Below are 22,672 nucleotides of genomic sequence, written 5' to 3'. Positions count from 1 at the left end.
CAGTGACACCCCCAGGAATGAGGAACACCCGTGGCACCTAGATCTTGGTCTCTAAATACCACTTTACAACAAACATAAATGGGGATCCTTGGAGACACGGCTCACTCTGGGACTGGAGTGGTAAACATACAAGATGAGCCAGAAGCAGCTTGTAATGCCAGACAGTGAAGAAGTGGACAGAAGTCAGCATGACAGGGGCAAGGGACCCAGAAGCCAACCTGACCTGGCCCTGGCCAAGGCTGGAATGTTTGAGTAACAAAGTACATACCAGCTGTTGCTCTCCTACCAATATAAAGTGATTAGAAGAACCCTAGGAAACAGCAGCCCACTCTGGTATTCTTGCCTGGGAAATCCCATGGACAGATTCTGAGCCTGATGGGCTACAGTCCATGGGGTTGCAAAGAGTCAGACACGAGTGACTGAGCACAGAAGAGCACTTCTCCTCTATGGTGTTTTTCCCCCAAAGCCATAAACCCAGTCTCACTCCAAGAAAAACATCAGACAAATGCAAACTGAGGGACATTCTATACAATCCCTGGCCACCACCCCTCACAATGGTCAAGGTCAAGGGGAACAAGGAAAGTCTAGGAACCTGTCCCAGTAGAGAGAAGCCCAAGAGAGCTGACTACTATAGTAGTCAGTGAATTTCGGAAAACTCTGCAGTCACATTGTGGGATCATGAGAGCAGTGAGCACGTGGCTTCTTTCTAACTTTTTATTCTGTGTTAGACTATGGCTGATTAACAACGTTATGATAGTTTCAGGTGGACAGCAAAGGGACTCAGCCATACATATACAAGTATCCATTCTCACCCAAACTCCCCTCTCATCCAGGCTACCTGGCTTATTTCTGAGAAGTCAGTCAGTACTTCTTAGATAGTGCAAAGGGCTAATACAGCCCCACTTGTTGGGGAAAAAAGTAAATGCTGGTGAAAGTGAGAGATTTCCAAGGTTCCTCAGATGTGTTAGGAGGACTGGCTCACACAGTGGCTACCTTTGCCAGCCAGACACTTCCCTGCTGAATGCTTGCCCATTCCAAGGATGAATGTGCAGGAACTGCCCAGTGGTGACTGTGGCAGAAACAGCCAAGTGTCCATTATCCCAGCACCTGCTATCTGGATCTTCTTTTCTCTAGATGACATGACTTTAGCTTCTGCAGCCACAATGCACCAGGGGAAAATGCTTCCTGCCCAACTCCCTTGCAGCTACAGTGGGCTTTGGGAATTGATTCTGCCCAATTTATTATAGTTGTTCAGTCACTAAGTCATGTCCAACTCTTTGCGACCCCATCCACTACAGCAGGCCAGGCTTCCCTGTCCTTCACTATCTCCCTGAGTTTGCTCAAACTCATGTCCATTGAGTTAGTCATGCCATCCAACCATCTCATTGTCTGTCACCCCCTTCTCCTCCTGCCTTCAATCTTTCCCAGCATCAGGGTCTTTTCCAGTGATTTGGCTCTTCGCATCAGGAGGCCAAAGTATTGGAGCTTCAGCTTCAGCATCAGTCCTTTCAATGAATATTCAGGGCTGATTTCTGGTGACTGAGTTCTAGATAAACCACTGGGTGCATTTTCATGATAGAGGGGGCAATATGCACTCTGCCTTTCATACTTGCCTGGACCACGTCCTCCCTACATGGACCGAGTCCTCCCCACCCACAATGTGGGTTCCAACACTGCAGGACCACCAGGGTCACACCATCACCGGCCTCAGGGGCAGCACTCTCCTGAATGGCTGCCTCCTTGTGTACCCTGAGAAGACTTCTGGCTGGGGCTCTAGCTGTCCTTCCTGGATAACATCTCTGGACAAGAGTAAAAGAAGGGCCCTAGCTGACCGGTTGGACATTGTGGCCCAAGGCAGCAGTGGCGTCTGTGAGGGGAAGGGGTTGTCCTACCCAGTGGTGTGGCAGGTACACCCCCAGGCAGCTCCCAGCCTCTGGGCAGAATCACCACTGGCCACCAGACACATAAGAAGAGCCTCTGACATGGGTGGGCAGGCAGGCCAGAGGAAAAAGGCAGCCTGGGGGATGCAGAGGTGAGGAGAAGCAACTCCCAGAGCTGTCACTGGTGCTCAGAGGTAAGATACGACATGTGTGAAGCAAAAACAGGATGCTCCTTAAAGAGAAGAGACCCAGAAACTGAGTCTGAAAGCAAAGACACACAATACGGGGATATGGCAGAGATTAAAATCCAATCTCAGAGTTGTCAGAGAACATGGAGACAGCACCACAGACAAAGAGCAAAAGATGAGAAAATGGATGATAAGAGGGCAAAGGTAAGAAAATTAAAGGATCCAGGTACGGAGCCCAGAGAGCCGGAGGACACAGGGGGTTGTCACCCAGGGTGGGCAAGAGCGAGGCCAAGTTCAGGAACACAGCCTATTGAGGAGGGTGAACCAGGTGAGAACCAGAAAACCACCCTCCCCACCCCCATAGAGACCCCTGACAGAAACCACACCCACAGTTCCAAGGACAGGGGAGCGTGTCAGGTGCCAAGAGTTGAGTGGCCGCGGATTTGCCAGCAACCACAGCAAAGGCCCAAGACTGCAAAGCAAGGCCCCTTGAACCCCAAGCTGACTAGGAGACGCAGGACCAGACATCCAGCCCAGAGGACTCAGGCACGAGGCCAGGAGCAAAACACTGCAGATACACGAGTCTCCAGAAAGAGCCTCTTGCGCCTTTTTAGGCTCCACTGAGGAGCAGAGGCTCCAAGAAACAGGGCCTAGATGGCGGCAGGTCCCAGGACAGCAGCACCACCAGTCCAGGGCCTCAAGGAGCTGGAGAGGAGTGCCCTAGAGGACAGGCTGCATGTCCCACCCTGTGGGGAGAGCCACGTGGCCGGGGGCGAGGGGATGAGGCAGTAATAGCAGTGCTGAGAAAACCAGGCAGAAGGGCAACTTTAGTTCTCAGGAAAAGAAACGTGAGCAACACCTAGGATGCCTGCAGCATCTCTTAGTCCTGAGCACCTCTGAAGGTGAGTGGGATAACACCCCAAACTGAGACTGGGAAGGGGGGCAAGGGGGTCACCACCAAAGAGGCCACACGGCTGCCTCTGGACGGGTCACAGCCAGAACGTGGATGCGGGCCTCGGGTCCTGCCCGCCCCCCACCCTGAGTGACTCTGATAATACTGGAGGGACAGGTCCAGCATTCTTGGCAGCCCAGCCTTTCCTCGGAGAGTTGGTGTGCTAGCCTCATCACCCGTCTGCAAAAGCCATGGAGGGCACCAGGTGGGTGGATGTGGTGCCTGCCCCACCCCACCATAGAATATCCCCATCAGCCTGCATCACCCCACGAGCTCTCTGCTGTTTCAGTCATTGCTCCTGATTTCTGTAAAACTCTGTGTCCAGAGCAGCTCTGACAGTGTGCTTGTCTTGGAGCTGCTTGCTCCCCTCATGCAGCTCTGTCAGTGGGTGCGGGGTTAGCGTCTCTCCACTCCCCAGCTCCGTGGTCACCAGAGGATGGGGGGCTTTGGGCTTCTGTGTCTTTATTCCACCTTACTGAGCGCTACTCTAGGCCAAGACACGCCAGACTCTGGTCTCCAAATCGGGGCCCTGACATGTTAGGGGCGCCTGGAGACCCTGCAGATAATCAAGGGCTGAAGGCTCTGCTCTCTCCTCCAGCAGGCCTGGCTCAGAGGCCAACCTGCTCACTGAACCTTGTCCCTCCTCCAGTGCCTGAGGCCCACTTGCCGCACCCTAGGCTTGGGCTTTGGTTAGCGGCTCCAGGTCCGCCCTACGGAGGCCAGGGTGGCGCCCTGTAAGCTGGGCGGAAGCCCTGGCGCTGGGGCGGGGGTTGAGCCTTCCCTGCCAAGTGCCACATGGGCCCCTGGATTGTGTGAGTCCCCTCAGCCCGGAAGTGGGCAGTGCTATGGAGTTGCTGTCTCCAGGGGTCCAAGAGCCAGGTCGGGCCATGGGGGAGGGGGACTTCCCAGAAAGAGCCTGGTTTCTGTTTAAAAGGAGAAACAGACTCAGAAGAGTCCTCCTCCTCTTCCTCACATCCAAGCCCTGTGGGTACAGGATCCCCACCAAGAGGATCTGGGGGTTCTGCTGCAGGCCCCGGCCACCCCTGCTTGCGGCCAGATGGCTGTGGGAACTCTGGCCGCAGACACCGCCCCCCTTCCAGGCACTATTCTTGGTGTGTGTCTCCCTTTGGGGGTAGGATGAGGGTGGAAATGATCAGAAGCTAAAATTAGCAAATGGCAAACAATTGAGGCCAGGGAACTGAGGTCGGCTGAGGATAACAGTTTGTTTTCTGTGGCCCTGAGGTGGTTTGAGCAATAAAGGGAATTGAAAATGAAAATAAATCTGGACGCCACCCAAGCCCTGCTGGGACCAGCCAGACAGGGGGCACCCGGGGGTGGGCGGCTAGATGGCAGGTCCCATCCTGGCCCCTCCTGGGGCTCCCCTCCTCCCGCCCACGGGGACTTCCTGCTGCTTCTGCCCTGCAAGCTGGCCTTCTCTCCCACAGCCGCAGGGATGGCCTCCCTGGCACTAGCCTGGCTGACTTCTGCTCCAGGGAGGGCTGGTATAAACTCCCGTGACTGTGCCCTGAAACCAGGCCTACGAGCCCCTGCCCTGGTTCCATAGGGAGTGCCGGTGACACACCAGGAAACCAGGCCCAAGGGTCTGTGACATGCTGGGTCACACGGTTGGGTGGGCAGAGGCCCTGAGCACACAGGCATGGCTGGGAGGTGGGTGCTGTGACTCCTGACTGCCCTGAGAGGGGCTGGCTGCACAGTGACTGCAGACAGACAAGGGAGGGGGCCCGGTCTTGTTGCCGCTTGGCGGTCAGGGAGCTCTGCTCCCCTAGAGGTCACACCCAGTGCTCCCGGGAAGGTGGAAGCAAAGCCCCTTTTTGCTCCTAAGGGTGCTCGGCTTGGCCTGGAACACACAGGCCATGGGGTGGCTGTGGCCCCAAGGATGGGGCGCCCATTCCCAAGTCAGAGCGGCTGCCGGAGGCCCTTCCCCGGGGCCAGCCCAGGGCCATGAGCTTGAGGCACCACAAGTGACTCCACCACCACACGTGTGCACATTTCAGTCCTCGAAGCCACCACAGGGCGAGCGCTGGCCCACACCTAGCCAAGCTGGCCTAGACCCAGCACTGACCTCAGTGCCATTTACATCTCCAGAAACTCTGACCAGGGGTCGGCTGGTCGCCACCTGGGCCACCAGGTCCATGTGTACAGAGCATGGAGCCCGGGTAATTTGAAGAGTGGAACTGGAGTCCAGGTGGAGGGTCTGCTGTGGAGACCAGTGTTGAGAAGAGATGGAGAGCTGTGGGTGAGGCCTGAGCCAATGATGAACACAGCTTCCATGGCCGCTTCCCAGAGCCAGGAGATCTCAGCATCCAAGGTCTCACGCCCTCTAGCCCTGAGGGCCCAGAGGTATAGCAGAGCAGTCTGAGAGGCCCGGGGTAAGGGGTAAAGAGCAAGTCTGGGGCCTTCCCTACCAGCCAGCTCAGCTCACCGCAAAGCCCTTGGACGTCTAACAGCACCCTTCTTCCTGCCAGGGTGCTGGGCTGGGTGCTCTCATGCATCACTGAGTGTCACTCATTCTTCCTTTCTAGAAGGCAATCTGCCCCTAAGTGCGCATTCCTGTGCTTGCTCCCAGGATGATAACAAGGATGAGCCCACCATGAGTGACAGTCAGTCACAGGCTTTCCAGGAAAGCAAGTCACTGGAGGTATCACAGCCCCTGACCCAGGGCCTAGTAAGAACACCAGGGATGAACAGACGAGGATGTGCAGGGCAACCATGAGAAGCCAGGTCCAGGGGCCTGCTGGCACTTTGGAGACGTGACCACCACAGAATGTCACAGTGGGAAAGGGCCAAACGTAAAATGACTGTGTGGGATGATCCCACATTTCATGTTAAAATAGATACAGGCAGACGTGTTAACACAGTGTCTCGTGGGAGGTGGGATTAAAGTTACTGCTTTTCCTCTTTTTCTTTTAATGCTTTTCCATTTCCCAAATCCTCTTTCATGAACATACTTGGCTTTTATAATCAGAAATAAAAACAAGTGCAATGTGCTAAAATCATAGTTTCCAGTAAAGCTACTTCTTACAAGAAACAGGAACACATCTGAGCCGGTCCCAGAGCACTACCAGCAAGTCATAAATGGGTGGAGCACACATTCTCCAACTGTCGATGGGACCCGACTCAGAAGCTGCCCTTGGGTCCACGGATGGTGGATCTGGGTCATCTGAAAAGACACAGCTTTCCGGGAGATGCTATGGAGTTCTCCACTTGGCTGTCTACCATCCCCAGTTTTAGGTCTCAGAAGAGACCTAAAGGTGAGGACAGAGCCAGACAACTGCTCTGAAGAGGTAAAATTGGGTATCACATAATCTCTTTTGAGTTTTTCCAAATTTTCCAAAATTGTTCGCAGTTAATATATCATTTTTAATAAAAACGTGTGTCTGCACATGCATGCCACATATGGCCCTCCTCTTCTCAGAGAGCACCAGGCTGGGCTGACACAGGCAGACCTTGGGCTCTGCTGTCACTTGAGCACAAAGCCAAGTCAGAGGTGATAGAAGGAGCTGCCGGCTGCTCCCGTGTATGTCCACCGTGTCCTTGTCTCTTTTCTAGACTGGACCCTTCCATGGGTAGCCTGACATCCCACCACGTCCTGTGCATTTTCCACTTTCCTCCATCAGCAGAAAACCTAGGGTTTGGGTCCTGTCTTCAGAAATAGACAAGGGGCACCCAGAAAGAGCAGAAAGAAGCTGCCAGAGCCTTCCCTCCTCCTGTGCATTCTTTCAAAGATACCCTTGGAGGGGAGGGGTATACATGCAGCCCTGGGGCCCTGCCCTGGGGTACATGAAGGACATCGGTGACACCCACTTTTCCTTTCTTCTTCCCTGGCCTCCAGAGTCACCCAGCCCTTCCCTCAGGGCCTCCATCCACTCTGCTGAAGACCCCCACAAGACTCCACCTTCCCACCACCCCTTCTTGGCTCCTGGATGCCCACACCCTAAGCCTGGCTCTCATCCCCAAGGCAACGCCCCTCCGGCCCAGACTTGCCTCTGGACTACCCCCCAGAGACGGGGCAGTGCCTCTCTGCTCCCACAACCCCACAGTCCAAACTCAATCCCCCTGCCCCCGCCTTACTGGAGACTGGTTCACGGCTTTGGAAAGACCCGCCTTTCCCCTCTTCCCACCCACAAGCGCCAGGAAGTGCACTTCCCAAACCGCAGTCAGCCCATCAAGGTCTAGAAACAGGGGCCAGTGCCTGTAACCTTGGCCTCCCAGGTGGTTCAGGGTGGGCCACAGGAGCCTTCTCCTCAGGAGCCTTGGAGCCACCAGTGGAGCTCCAGGGGGTGCCTGGGATGCTGGGGAAGGGGGACACCAAACCCCAGCTCCATGCCTCCCTGGCCGGTTTCTCAGCCTCCAAGTTATCATACCTACTGAGCACGGTGCCTGTCACAATGCCCCAGGTCAGTGGTGTCCATGACGGGAGGCACCAACCCATCCCTGCCCGGGGTCTCAGTGTGGCCTCGTGGCGGTGACACCCCCAGCCAGGCAGGTGCTGCCCAGCAGGGACATCAACCCAGCTCAGCTTCCCCACTTTCCAGACTCCATCCGCTCCTCCCCATCCCCAGTGCCTCCTTTCACCCCCAAGGGTCCCGTCACCACACACCTCCCACCACATACCTGCACAGGGCCCCACAGTTGGGGAGGGAGGAAGTTGGGGGGGTGCAGGCTTCCCTCACCAGTGGGAGCCAGGGCCTTCGTAGCACTCAGGACAGCAAAAAACCCCTGCCCTGGCACCGTCTTGTCGGGCACACCCCACACATGTGGCTTTATACTCGGGTCCGTGTGTGCCACTGGCCAGGCCAGCCCCTAGCTTCAGCCCTGTTGCCTTGACCTTGGCTACAGTGTGGCTGGGACCCCACTGCCCGAGGACGTGGGACCTCACATGACTCCTGGCCGGCCCACCCTGCCCCTCGGTGTGGTTGGGTTCTCAGCGCTGCCTCCTCCAGACCCATCACCCTAGCCAAGTCTGTGAAGGCCTGGGAGGACGCAGATCCCCAGCCCAGAAGCATCTTCCCAAGACCACAGGCCCCAGTCCCCAGGATGGCCCTAAGGATCGGTGCACCCCACTCATGGCCTCGGGCATTGGAGCCTGTCATCTGGTGCCCACCGTGTGGGGGCAGGAGCCTGCCCAGCCTTGGGGAGGCTGGCACTGTCCTCCAGGGGCACAGAGTGCTCCTGGCCGCAGCGCCCTCACCACCCCGACCCCTGCCCTGCCAGCCGTCCTTCAGGCTCTTTTCTGTCCTGGAATCCACTGAGATATTGTTGACAGAAAGGTTCTACTGCTTTTAGGGAAGAAAAATCCATAAACCTCTGAACCAGAATTCATTCTCCACATTCTTAGGACAGATCCTGTGATGACCAGGTTTGGCCCCAGGGAGGGGTGGAAGGACAGCCCAGGCCTCCCTGAGTTCTCCCTGCCGACCTCTGGAAACAGGCCCCCCAGCCTAGGCCCCCGAGTGCGGGGTGACTCCCCACAAGCTAGGCCTACGTCGGTGGGGCAGGGGTAGGCCACCCCAACAGCCAAGCACCTGGCTGTTGCCAGTTCCCAGCACCCCGGCACCCTTGGCTGGACTCAGGGACACGTTTTGACCCTGGCCTGATAACAGGGGTGAGGGCGGTGATGAAGACACTCAGGAGACCATTCTGCTGACCCCCCAGCCCTGCCGCAGGTGTGAGAGGGGGAACCAGAGGTCAGCACAGACTGGTCCTATATGCAGAGGAGGGAGGGAGTGAGGCCAGCCTCCGGACAGAAGTGATAGGCTCCAAGCATAGTGGGTGGGGGCCACTATGTCATCCAAGGGATGGATGACTCCAGACTCCAGGGAGATGGAGAAGCAGACACCTCCCCCCTCCCCAAGTGATTCAGGAACTGGGACCAGGAGACAGCAGGCCCGGCCTGGGAGCCAAGGTACCCTCTGGCCACCTAACCCAGGGTTTGCAAGACTCCATCCTCCATGGGGTTCACAGGGCCACCATCTGAGCCTGCAAACCAGAGTGTGTCCCAGGACCCGGCTGGCCAGCTCCAGAAGTTCTGGACTGTGTGAGCAGTAAACAGTTCCCAGTCATTTCCTGTGCTGAGAAATCGTACCCTAACACAAGAAACCTGGTTGGCATCACTGTGGCCCAGGGTGCTGGTGACACAAGGAGCTTCCCGCTGTGGGCCCCGCAGAAGGCTGGACCCCACTTGGCCTCCTCACCATCTCCAAGCAGGTGAGCATCCCGAGGGCGGAGGCAGGGGCGGAGCCGCGCAGGTACAGGGCTGCTGGAGGCATTTGGCTCGGGGACCTCACACATTGACAGCCTGGTCACTCAGCGTCGTCCTCTGTCCAGCAACCCCGTGGAACTGCCCCTGCCCCACCTGGAATCCCACAAATGTCCTCTGAAACAACCAGATGCCAGAGAGAGGAAGGATGGCCACACAGGTGCCCAGGTGTCACTCAGCACAGAGGTGCTCCTTCCACGTGGCCCCTCAGACTGCACAGGAAGCACCTTGATGCCAAATGCACTGATGCGAGGGTGAGAGCCTCGAGGAGAAGGACAGAACTGTTGTTCCGCAGCTGACGAGCTGGCCTCAACAAGGCTCCCACACTTCCCTCTAGGACACAACTCTCGAATCTGCAAACAGAGAACTGCAGCCCCAAAAGAGAGAGAAGAAAGTGGAGAAAATCCCCGGATGGCCTGGAGTCCATGAGAACAGTCACCCTGGAAAACACCCTGGGTGCTGCTCAGACCCAGGGCTCAGGAAGCCCATGGTCCTGAGGGGGCTCCCCTGGCCATGGGGACAGAGCCCTTCACCTGAAGGGGCCACGGCCACTGCCAAAGAGACCTCTGTCCTTCCAACTGAAGAGGCTGCGGTTTACAAAGGGGCCCCCCCAGAGGTGAGCCTCTCTCCCAACATGGCTGGCTTCTGGAAGCCCCACCCAGAGGGCCCATCCATCCAGGTGGAGTGCCCTGGCAGGACTGGCACTGCTGCTCATCACCATGAGATGGTCAAGACCAGGGATACCCAGCGGAGGGGAGGTGGAGGATGCCACCCTTGCTCCTACCCCTGGCCCAGGCACGTTCAGAGCTGCTCTGGGGACAGGGACCTGGGCTTCTACCTCAAGGCTCCAGTTCGGCAGCTCCTGTTTTACAGTTTGTGGTCAGGATTGAGTGCCTGGTAACCAGTAACCAGTGAGGCTCACCTGCGAGGGTGCCACTCCCCAGCCTGAGCACAGACTCTGGGCAGCACATCTCCATAGCAACAGGATCTCCACTGCCTTTCTGTGGCCCAGAATGGATGGAGGGGCCCTTGACAGACCAGAGCTGAGGTTGGGACACAGCTCATCCACACGATGAGCTCCGGGGTGGTTCTGTGAGGTCCTGATGCACGAGCTGGAACCTACTTCAAAAAGTCATTCTAAGTCATCTGTTTCTCCCCAAAAGAGAAGTCAGCAAAAATGTCTGTTAATTCAGGTGCCCAAGAGCAATGCAGCAGCGGGGGGAATCTTGCTCTCATGGGGTAGACACACACACACACACTTATAGACACATGCACTCATGGACACATACACACTTGTAGACACACACACACACTAGTAGACACTCGTAGACACACGCACTCGTACACATACTTGCAGACACACACACTCACAGACACACACCCCCCCCACACACACACCATGTGCCTTGTGCACGCTCTCAGGGGTCAGTGGTCAGCACGGCCCAACCTGCTGCCCAGTTGAGAATGTGAAGCAGGCTCCATCTGTTGTCTCTCCCGGGCCAACACCGTACCGCACTTTGCGTCTGTTAAAATGACAGCACACAGGGGTACTCTTTCTACCCCATTCTGATGTCTATGTCAAAAGCTTTCTCTATCTCCTTTATACTTTAATAAAACTTTATTACACACAAAAAAAAAAAAAAAACAAAAAAAAAAAAATAAAATGACAGCACACAATCAGACAAAAAGCCCTTCCTCTGATGAAAACAAAGCATTGAGAGGCTCTTGACCGAGGTTACTAAGACACAGCGCATGTGCAAGCTTCTGTGGGGCCGGGACCAGAGATACAGCAACAACATGGCTCCAAGTCCACAGCCCAGATGGTCAGGACTTACAGATGGCAGGACCCCCAACACACTGTCCCTGCAACCCCAACAGCCGCCTCCTCAGGGAGCTGCTTCTCATGCAGGAAAGCCAGGGGTGGGGGGCCCATGAGGCAGCCCTGTCTTGTGCTGAGGGAAGGGAGCCAAGAGGCCTGCATACCCACTATAAAGACTGGCCCTGGACACAGGCCTGGCCCGACTCTGTAGACGGCCACGTGGGTCTGCTCTATGCGTGATAAAACCAACAAGGTCAGCTTCCTTGCAGACTCACCTGGCACCTTCTCAGTGGGGGCGGATGGAGCAGGGCAGTGCCAGGTAAAGGGAGAGGCCTGTAGGAAAGCCTGTCACTGAGTGTCACCCAGCGAGGTGCCCCCTCCTGGCTAGAGCCTCTCGAGCCCAGGGATACCCAGCCCAGCCACCTCTGAGAGCAGCAAGGTTTAAGAGCAAACACCAAAGTACACCTTGTATCAAGGTGTACACGAGCTCCTATCTTGGCCTCCCAGGAAGAGTCTGGGGGGTGGGGGGAAAGGTACTGTTTGGGCTTAGACAGACTTCTGGATGCATGTTATGGGGCTCTGAACACCCTAAGATGAGAGAGGTATCTCCCCAAATCTCTCCAGGGAGCTTCATCAACCTCAAAGTCAACACAGTCCTTGGGTGGTGCTGAAGTAAGCACTCGCGGGCCAGGACCCTGCCATCACAACCCCTGCCCCTTCCCCGGCCATGCCAGGGCCTCTCCACAGTTTAAAACAAAAAGCTTATGAATCATGGGAGGAAACATGCCTCCTATAAAAGGAATATAAATGTTTATTAAGAAATTCTAGGAACCAGGTCAGGCATCTTGGTATCTTAGTCACTCCAGCTAATTAAAGGGAAAAAAAAATCAAAATAGAAGCTCATCCCAGAAACTTGAGACAATGAGAGCTTCTCTCACCACAAGCACTCTGAGCCCTGGCTCAGCCGGTTGCCAAGGCAACCCAGTGTTTACCTCTCCCTGCGCTGTGTAGGAGGATGCTGACCATTGACTGGGAACAGCTAGACTGCCACCTTCAACACCTCACAGGAAAGGCCGCCTGGGTGTCCCCAGGGGCCCAGAAGACTGAGGAGGAAGCTACAGCCCCACCCCAGCCCTCTACCACTCTCCCAGGCTGAGCCAGGCCACAGCACAAAGAAAGGGCTTCTCCAGCATCCTGGGCCTGCTCCTCCTGCACCCACCTGCCTCTGCCCAGGACTGGAACCCTTGAGGACAGCTTGGCAGTGTGCATAGATCCCAGGTTGGGGGAGAGGAAGGGAAGGAGGAGGTGAAGGAAAGGGAGGAGAGAAAGGAGGAGGAAACATGAGGACCAGGCTGGACTTGCTGCTTAGCTCAGGTCAGCCACAACCAGACCCCCATACCAGGCTGTCAGCCTAGATCAGGGCAGAACAGCCCAGAACACGTGACCTACTGGCACCCAGGGAGTCACACCCTCCAGCATGGCTCCAGGATCCCTGCTGGCCCTGCAGCCACTCTGGACACACTGTGCCCTCCCCAGGCTCCTTCAGGGTGACGCTGGGTGTGACGACACACCTGTTGCAGCCAGAGCCACCTGGCCAGAGGCCTCCTGACAGGCCTCCTTCCAAAGAAACAACTGCCCTGAGCTTTGGCGGGAGGCTGACCACATTCACACACATAAGCATGCACAGCACATGCACACGTGCATGTCAGTGTCTATCTCCCAAGGCCCCGTGCAGAACTGAACACATGATGAGAGGAGCTGAACATGGAAGAAGTTAAAACAACTGGGTCACAAGTTAGGGAGACAATTAAGGGAAGGGAGATCAATACTGACGTTTCTCAAAGGCTCAAGTGAGTGAACTGAAGGCTGATGCCACCTGTCCAAAGCAGGATGTGAGCAGGTAACACCCAGTCCAGTGTTCAGGAAGGAGAGCCTATCAAAGAAATCAACCCTGAATATTCATTGGAAGGACTGATGCTGAAAAGCTGAAGTTCCAATACTTCGGCCACCTGATGTGAAGAGTCAACCCTGATGCTGGGAAAGACTGAAGGCAGAAGGAGAAGGGAACGAGAGGATGAGATGGCTGGATGGAATCATCGATTCAATGAACATGAGTTTAAGCAAACTCTGGGAGATGGTGAAGGACAGGGAAGCCTGGCATGCTGCAGTCCATGAGGGGTCGCAGAGAGTAAAACACAGCTTAGCAACTGAACAACAACAAAGAAGACGAGGCTGAATTTCCAGCAAACCCCAGAGGCCTGATGGTAACTCAGGGCAACCACCTCGATCACCAACACAACAGCTATCACCAACACAACAGCACCACGCCTGTGCAGTGAATGCTCAGGCCCCACCCGGAAGAGGGCTCAGAGAAAACACTGAATGATATTTCATGATCATAAAAGATGGCATCCTGCAAAGTCCTTCAGACTATCCCAGGGAATACCCTGGTGCCTTAGGCCAAACAACAAGGCAATGTTATTATTTTTTATATTTTAGCTGCTCCGTGAGGCTTGTGGGATCTTAGTTCCCTGATCTGGGATTGAACCTGCAACCCCTGCAGTGGAAGTGCACAGCCATAACCACTGGGATGTCAGGGAATTCCAAAGGCCACAGGATTTGCAGGCAAGCGGCCCAAAGGGGTTCTCTAGAAAAGACAAGGAAACCTGAGTAACGGCCCTGAGCACCCAGGGCTGCAGGAGCGGGAGTCTCGAGAGGTCCTCCTGACCCTGCACTCCCTGTCCTCGGGGACAAAAATGACAACTGATGAACAAACATGGGGAAGTCCTTCCAGAATGGGAACTGGGCGAGACCTCAGTGATGGATGGAGATCTGCCTGAGCCCCGCTTGCCTGCCCCACAGTGCTCACTCCCAGTGGGAGAGGATCACCCACGACCAGTGGGCAAACCAGAGTGGCCCGAAGGGGGAAGGAGGACAAAGGGCAGAAGTTAGGGAAGCAGGCAGGGCCCCTAAGTGGCCAGACTGCCTATCACTCACCATACAGCTTAGATTAGTATCAGTGGCAACTGTGTAATGAATCCACACTTACTATCTCTCCCCCTAGTGAAAACCTGTAAGGTTCGTTACTCTAAGATGCTAACCCCCCAGCTCCCAGACCCTCCCCCCATCTCAGACGAACAGCTCAGCTGGCCAAAGGCCCAGGCAAAACACCACTGTCCGCCAAGGACATGCCTGGGCCTCCCAGGCCCTGGTAGGCCCCTTCTGGCGGCTGAGTGCTGAGGTTTGTGTGTACCTTTTATGGTTCCTCTCTGTTTCCCAACACTTTCTTGCAAAAACCTCCACTCTTGATCTGCCATTAACTTTAGCTTCTTCCTCTAGCCCCCAGACACTTTATCTTTTTTATTTAGTGAAAGTGTGTTAGTTGCTCAGTTGTGTCCGACTCTGAGATCCCATGAACTGTAGCCCACCAGGCTCATCTGTCTATGGTATTTCCCAGGCAAGAATACTAGAGTGGGCTGCCATTTCCTTCTCCATTTTTAAAGTGAGTGTTAATATACTAAAAGAGTTAAAAACAAATGAGCTCAGAAAAGGAATGTACAGGGGAAGGAAGTTCCTGTCCTGCTCCCATCGGAGGAGGATGACCTCCAACTTAACCCAAGGGTATAAGGAGCCCCGTCCTGGGCCCCAGACCCCCTGCCAGGCTGCCTAGCTGTCACCCTGCTGGGGCCCCAGGTGGGAGCCAGGAAGCCCCCCAGCTCCTAAGCCCCCTCCCTCTCCCACACCTGTGCTTCTTTCCAGCTGGCCGCGTCTGCAGGACATGGGCCTTGCCAGAAGCTCCTTCCGAGACAGGACCCAGCACAGGCCAAGCCTCATACCCCCCAGTGAGTGACCGCCAATTTGGGCCCCAAACTATTTCTTGCAAAGCGCTTTCTCTGGCTCCAGGAGGCAGGCCTGTGCTCAGGGACCATAGGCCACCCACCTGTGCGGGACAGGCTACGGCACAGGGACACTTAATCCAAGCCTCAAGTCTCAGCACTTTTCCAAACAGGTCACCTTGGGACAGACTGGCCGATGGCCACGGAGGGCGGCCAAGTTCCTGGTTAGCAAGTGTTTTTGCGTGATGAACTTGAGAAAAGGAGAACAATCAACAGATCACTCCCACCCCCACTCCCTCTGCATACAGTAAAAACCTGGAGTGTGGCTCCCCAATCCATGCTGCAGGTTCAGAATGATGTCATGCAGATGCCACACTGGGCCAGGCTGCCCTCACTGTACACACAAGGCCCATGGTGAACAGGGAGGACACCCACCCCATCCACCGCACTGGGCCAGGCCGCCCCCTCCACTGCACACACAAGGCCCACGGTGAATGGGGAGGATGCCCTGCCCCACCTGACTCAGTGGGGACAGGGAGCAGGTGGAGGACACGGGACAGCCAGGCCACCAGAGGACCAAGGAGTGCTGTCTCCCCTCCAGGGCCCACTCACCCCCTGCAGAGCCTCCTTGCTGGAAAAAGGCTGGGGGCGGGTGTGGGCCCCGACGTGTAAAACAGACAACCGGGACCAGAAGTCATGGGTTCCATAGAAACAGGTTCCATGGAAACACGCTGCAGGCTGGGATACTCAGGCCAGCTACAAGGGACAGAATACCTTGTAAATGGCAGAACTTGGGGTTGGGTGAGGGGTTCTCCTGTCCTACACTAAGTGCCTCATGTTAGATCACTGCCCTCAGAGTAAAAACTCAAGAGGTACAGCCTCCATTGTCTTGGCCCAGGGCAGGGACCGAGTCCTCTGAGCCCAGTGCTCAGCTCCAGGCGACTCTGTCCTCTCCACCCGCTTCCAGTCACACAGGAGCAGGTGCTCCTGACTTAACTAACAAGTTTATTCCCATCTTGACAGGACACTGACTTCCAACTTGGGGCTGTAAAAGGAACGGAAAGCAGGCTCAGGAGTGTGGACTTAGATCCAGATTTGGGTTTTTTCTGGAAAGTATGTCAAGACCTACTAGGACATTAAGGGTGCCATGGGCTGCAGGACCCGCCCACCCAGGTCTGGGAGACGGGTCACTTTGGGCACAGAGCTGGGTGTGGGTGTGCTGACCGTGAAGAACACACCCATGACCACCTCCTAAACTGTGACAAAGACCATCCAGAAACATCTGATTCAACCTAACATTAGGGGACTCTCGAGCTGTCCTCTGACTTTAAAAAAGACTTCCAACAACACACCTGAAAAACCAGCACTGGTCCAGGCAAGGAGGCTGGGGGATGCACAGAAGCCAGGCAGGTGGACCGGGCAGCAGGGGCTGAGTGCAGGTGAGCAGACGGCACCCCAGCATGGCACCTGGCTCCACGCACGACCAGCGGGACCCTCTGACAAGCCACGGTCTCAGAGTGGTACTTATTGTTGAGAGCAGGACATTCCTGTAGAGTGGGGCAGCTTGGCAAACACCCCTTCATTTGCAATACAGCACCGCATGTCCCCCTCTGGGGCACCAGCACTACCTGTGCTATAGTTTTTACCAAAGATGGTTTACATGGTATCTGATCATGAGAAAAACGATGAAACAAGTGCAGATGGAGGGATTTTTCTGCAAGGCAACTGGCCTGGGTCCTAAAATGCCAATGAACCAAAGACCCAATGATGCGGAGAGGTGGTGTGCTTTCAGACTGAGGGATGCTGAAGAATGAGGACAACCAAATGTAATGTGTGATTAACCACATCCTGGCTCTTGTGTGGGCCACCTGGGGAGGGGTTGGTTATCAGGGAAACTGAATATGGACTGTATGTTACATAGTAAATAGTATTTTGAGAGGCAAAGAAGGTAGAAAATATAATATTTAGAGAGAGGAGGCGGGAAGGAGGGAAGAAAGACTTTTTTTAAACTGGGAGAGAATATTAACTACCGACTAGGAGAATATATGGAGAAGGCAATGGCACCACACTCCAGTACTCTTGCCTGGAAAATCCCATGGACGGAGGAGCCTGGTAGGCTGCAGTCCATGGGGTCGCCAAGAGTCGGGCAGGACTAAGCGACTTCATTTTCACTTTTCGCTTTCATGCATTGGAGAAGTAAATGGCAACCCACTCAAGTGTTCTTGCCTGGAGAATCCCAGGGACGGGGGAGCCTAGTGGGCTTCTATCTGTGGGGTCGCACAGAGTCGGACACGACTGAAGCGACTTAGCAGTAGCAGCAGCAGGAGAATATATGAAAGTACACTGTACCATCACTTAATGTTTCAGAAGTAATAAGGACTTGTGGGAGAAGCAGTGTGCAAGGGGCACATGGGCTTCTGACACCCTGAGGCCCTGCTCACCCGCCATCCCCAGGTTCACATGGGCGCAGCCGTCACACACGCAGACATACTCTGGAGCGGGGCTGCCTGGCATAGGTCCCAGCTCCACCCTCACCTGCTCTGCAACCTCCGGCATATTTCTTAACCAGTCTGAGCCTGGCTGTCCTTTAAAAAGCAATAGTGATGGCAATGCCTGTTCCATAGGGTCCTATTGCAAATGGAAGGCCTGGCCCCTGGTGAGCAGTGTAGATATGCTGGACACAACCTGAGAGCTGAGTGTGTCATTCTACAGGTTTTTTATTTTGAAAACTCTTTTCACTGCCTTCTTTCAGCCCAAACCAGACACACCTTAACTATGCCCTGAAAGCTCCAGACCTCTGTTGGGAAGATCAGGTGTCACGGGGCACAGACCCTTGGGATGGCATGGCTTCTGCAGACACCCCGGGTCTGTCTGCTCTAGTGCTGTGGGGTTTGTGGGGTTTCTCAAGTTATGCATTTAAACACATTACTACTACATGTGAATAAGCCTTTGGTTTCCTTTCTCCCAGGCTTTTAGCCACCAGCAGTGCATCTCAGCCTTGCCCTTCTGATGCACTACATCCAGGAGTTAGACAACCACCGGCATTCGAAGTCATGTTGGGGCAGACAGGCCCTGAGAGCCAGGGGTCCCCACGAGCCCCCTTCAATGAGTGGACTTGGCAGCAGCAACTGCTCTGAAGGGGGGGACTCCCCTAACCCTGTTGGTTCCAGAGGCCACACACAGACAGGGCCTCTGATTAAGTAAAACCTGGTTCTACCAGCCAATCACATGGAAGCGGATATGTGTGTGGGGGAGGGGGTGGGGAGGGTTCCAGTCTGCTTTTAGGCAGGGAAGTGGGGAGCAAATAGCTCACATGACACTCCCCCACCAGTGCAGGCTGTGCTGGGCGGCCCACGGGGCATACCTCACTGCAGCGGGGGCTGAGCACCAGCGGGTAAGCCATGTCAGGATAGCAGGACGGCTGGTCGTGAGGCATGGCTAATACAGCTTTGTTGAGGTTGCTTCAAAAAATGTTCTCGATGTGATGCTTTCACATGTACAAAAGGAGAACTGGAAGAAGTTTTGTTTTTTAGAAAAAAAGAAAGGGCAGCCAGCAATATAGCAGGACCCTTAGCCCTGGGGTCTTTTGGTCTGTTTCCTTTCAAAACATAACCTGTCCTTTAAGTCAACAGAGTAGTTCCACCACACATGCGCCACCTATGCTGTCACTAATACCGCTAAGTCTTGATCCCCCACAAATGCCAGGTGGACACAAAGACACACACTAGAGTCCCCTGCTACATGGTTTCCAACAGCAAACAGATGAGAAAAGCAGCACAGCTGTGCCTGCAGCAAGAGGCTGGGTGACTGACAGTACCGCCACATAGCTGCACACTGGAGTATGAGGCAGCCAGGAAAAAGAATGAAGCTGCCTCCCTAAGCAAACACACAGGACAAAAGCCTTGACTGGATGTGTTCTGTGGATCCTACATGTGTGTTTTCAAATCACCTACTCCGTGGATAAACATGCATGTGTATATACACAAAAATGCATTAAAAGAGTCTGTAAAGAAATGTATCTATAACAAGAGTAACAGTGGCTAGCTGGGGGAGGGGAGGGCTCATGAATTCTGCCTGTACACTTCTGCATTGTTTGAAGAGTTTCACAACCAGGCCGACTGGCAGGCTAGGACTGTGGGGGAGCAGGGGCGGGAGATACTGGCCTGGCTGTGGCCCAGACAAAGTGCTGGCCCTCTGCCAGCGTGGCTTGCTCTGGGTGAAGGAGATCCTGGCAGCCACCCTCCACGCTGACAGGCTGCCTTCCCAACACAGCTGCCTGGGGAGCACCTGCCAGGGGTCTAGGCAGGCAGTGTGCTTGGAATACCACGTTCTAACGCCAGAGCTCAAGTCAGGGGAGAGTTAGGAATAAATCCTGGCCCCTGTTACAGCCCTGGGGATCAAATCCCTTGTTCAGGGGGTCAAGATAAATTTTAAACAAACCCTGCCCCAAGTGATCACAGGAAATGGCTGAGACAATGCAACCTTCTCTACTTTCCATCCCACACAGGCCAGGTGAGCAGGAGCAACTAACTCTGGGACTGCAGGAGGCGGGGCTGGATCCACCTTTCTAGCCAGGCCCCCCAGACCTGCTGAGATGGCCCAGCCCAGGGTGCAAGGAGAGGTTCTGGCTGCTGGCGCTGGAGGGCGAAATAGGGTACAAAGGTTATCTGAAAACAATTGTTTGTGAGAACCCACAGGGAAGAATGGATCCAGGATGTGTCTGCCAAGAAAGCCTGGGCCCACTCTGCCTGAGCTCCACCAAGCCCAGCAGGCAGGAACCCTTCCATGTGGGACTTTGCCAGGTAGAGGGGCTTAGGGGTGTCCTCAGAGGGATCCAGTGCTTCCCTTCTCCAAGTCCTTGAATTTTCAAATCAAAGCCCTTCAGACTCCAAGAAAATCTGCTCCTGGTTTAGGGAGTCCCCAGAGTGAGGTTAAGCAAACTTCCCAGGTCTGGGCTGGGAAGTTATGATCAACAGTAAGGGGATTCAGTTGCAAAGATGATCGTGTGTTTTGTTCTAGCATGCGCATGCTCTAACACCAGTTACCTAAAGGTGACAGCAGGTCATCAGTCCTGAGGATGACCAGTGGGGAATGTAACAGGGGACCACACTGCCACACAGCTAACTGCGGCTCTTTCCATGCAGCTGGTCAGGGTGGTGGTGGGAAATCGAAGTCAAAGCTGACCTTAGGACCTCCCAAAGGATTTTCACATATGCACACCCGTTTCCTGCAGACCTTCCAGGTGGTCAAGGAGGCATGGGAATCAGTCCCTAGGCAAAGCAAGCTTCCAACTGCCTCCTTGGCTAAAGTCATATTGGTATTCACGCCCCCCACCATACAATCACTATTGTTAGGGCGTCCCTAACAGTTTGAAAGGCCTAGCATAACCTGAGTCACTGCCTGCAGAGACCCTCCCCACCAGAACACTCTGGGAGCCCACAAACCAGGGTCTGCCTCCTGGGTCTTCGCAAATCGCCTCTGAGTCAGCCCCTGCAGCCAGCTTGCCTAGCCTCTCCCTTCTGTGGGCTGCCCCTATGCCCTCTATGATCACCAGTTACTTATGCTCTGCACACCTGGGCTCAGGCTTCCTGAAGGTGCCCTGGGCCACAGGTAGGTCCTTAGTTCATAAGCAGATGCATCTGGAGGGATTCCTTAAATTGCAGTCAGCATCTGGGACCTAGGAACCTACATTTCTAAAGGCCCCAGGGGACCCTGTGCACTCCTGACTTGGAGATCTGCTCTGGAGGCAGATTCGAGTTTCTGCACACCTGGAAGGCGGGGCCGGCTCCCTGCTCTAAGAATGAACAGACTAGCACACTGCAGGCCAAAGAATGGATTCATCCTGTTCTGGCTTCCAGGCACCCCGGAGAGGCTGGCTTCCGCCCCACTGCGAAGGCGCGGGTTCCCAGCGCCCCTGCCCTAAACATCTAGCCATCTTGCCCCGTGCCGCGTAGGGCACAGGCAGCCTGGCTCAGGGGCCTGAGGTAATCCGGAAGGCAGCCCCAGCCGGAGGCCCGGGCGAGCCCCGCCCCGGGGCCGATCCCTCCGAAATTCGCGAATCTGGCTACCGGGTGCTGCCGGGTTGGGAAAGAAAGAGAAGTCGCTCAGTCGTATCCGACTGTTTGCGACCCCATAGACTGTAGCTGACCAGGCTCCTCCGTCCATGGGATTTTCCAGACAAGAATACTGGAGTGGGTTGCCATTTCCTTCTCCAGGGGATCTTCCCGATCCAGGGATCGAACCCGAGTCTCCCGCACTGCAGGCAGACTCTTTACCGGGTTGGGAGGCCACAGTAACACAGGATTCAGAAAGCTTTTCCCAATACAGTCCCCTGCTCGGTACTGGCCTGGCTCTCAACCGAGTGCTCAATTCCAGCCACAAACCAAACGCGGCCCCGCTACTAGGGGACGGGGTCCACCTGGCTCAGAATCCAGCGTGGCCCCTCCCCCACGACCACACCCACTCTTGCAACAACGTCCCCACCCCGGAGTCCACACAGCCCGAATTCTGACTCAGCCTAGAAATGGCCCCACCTTCACCCGCGACCCCACCACCTGCCAAGCGGTTTGAGCGGTCATAGCGCGGGACCAGAAATGCGGGGCCGGCGTGGGGGGTGCAGTTCGTGAGATACGCGGTTCTTAACACCTGCAGACCGTGGGGCGGTTCATTTGCAAATTTATCGGGAGAAAAAGCTTTTCAGCTCTAGATCCTTGAAAACTGCGGCTTTTAAATTAGTCATTTAATCAGCTTGTGAACTGTTTGACAAATGAGACGCCTCAACTTTTGAAACAAGGTTAATCGTATGATAGTTTTGAACCGGTTCCCAAAGTGGAAGACTTGTGTCCAGAAGAGTTCGCGTGGGCTCAGAGGAAATACACAATTCTTTAAACCAAACTGGGAGAGAAAGCATGCCATCCATTGAAAGGTTGTTTCCACTTTTGTGTTTAAAGACAGAAAACCACTACAGAGGAATCTAAGACAAAGTCCTGGGCCCGCGAGAGGAAAATGCTGCCCTAGGGTGGGGGCGGGCGGCGGTCCGGGGCTCCTAGAATGTCGGCTCCCGCCACCCGCCCCCGTGCAGGTGCTGCCCGCCCGCATCCGGCCCCCGCAGGTGAGAGCGAGGCCGCGAGGAAGGCGGCACAGATCCGCGGCCAGAAGGCAGTGCGCTCCTTTCGGGAGACAGCGCCGCGGCCCCAAGGAGCCCCTCGGGTCTGGCGCGCCCCCGCCGGCCGGATGGGCGGGGCTCCCACAAAGAGCCCCGGACGAGGACCCGGGACCGCCCCCCGCGTCGGCAGCCTCTGGCTCCGGTTTCGACAAATTAAACCTTAGAGCGCTGGAAAAATTACAGGAAGAGGAGAGCGAAGAATGTGCCGAGTGGCTGGAGAAAGCCCTGTCCCCGCGTGAACTTCGCCCGCCGCGCGCCCGAGCCGGGCCCGCCCCTGCTGAGCGCGCGCCCGACCGACGGGGGAGGGGCCAGGAGAGGACACCCGCTCCCCGCGGCTCCCGGGCGTCCGGGCCGCCAATCTCCCCGGGTGCCACCAGTGACCCCCATCCAGCTCGCCCGCACCTGCCCGCGCGCCCCCGGGCCTGGGCGGGGTACCCGCCCCCGGGCCAGATGACGACACTCGCCCCCGCGGCCCCGCCCGAGCGCGCCGGAGGAGGGGGCGTGCCCGGCGGGGGCGCGGTCGCCGGGCGGGTGCCGGCTCCCAGCGCACGG

General features: G+C 55.7%; 1 protein-coding gene across 1 annotated transcript in view; it reads right to left on the bottom strand.

The window, feature by feature from the left end:
- KLF13 (KLF transcription factor 13) overlaps positions 1–22,672 on the bottom strand; it is a 37,568-nt gene that overhangs the window by 14,073 nt on the left and 823 nt on the right. The window lies entirely within an intron of this gene.

This window comes from Bos taurus, chromosome 21, assembly GCF_002263795.3.
Source record: "Bos taurus isolate L1 Dominette 01449 registration number 42190680 breed Hereford chromosome 21, ARS-UCD2.0, whole genome shotgun sequence".
In the NCBI taxonomy this organism is placed as follows: Eukaryota; Metazoa; Chordata; class Mammalia; order Artiodactyla; family Bovidae; genus Bos; species Bos taurus.
This window is presented reverse-complemented; position numbering and strand designations above follow the sequence as displayed.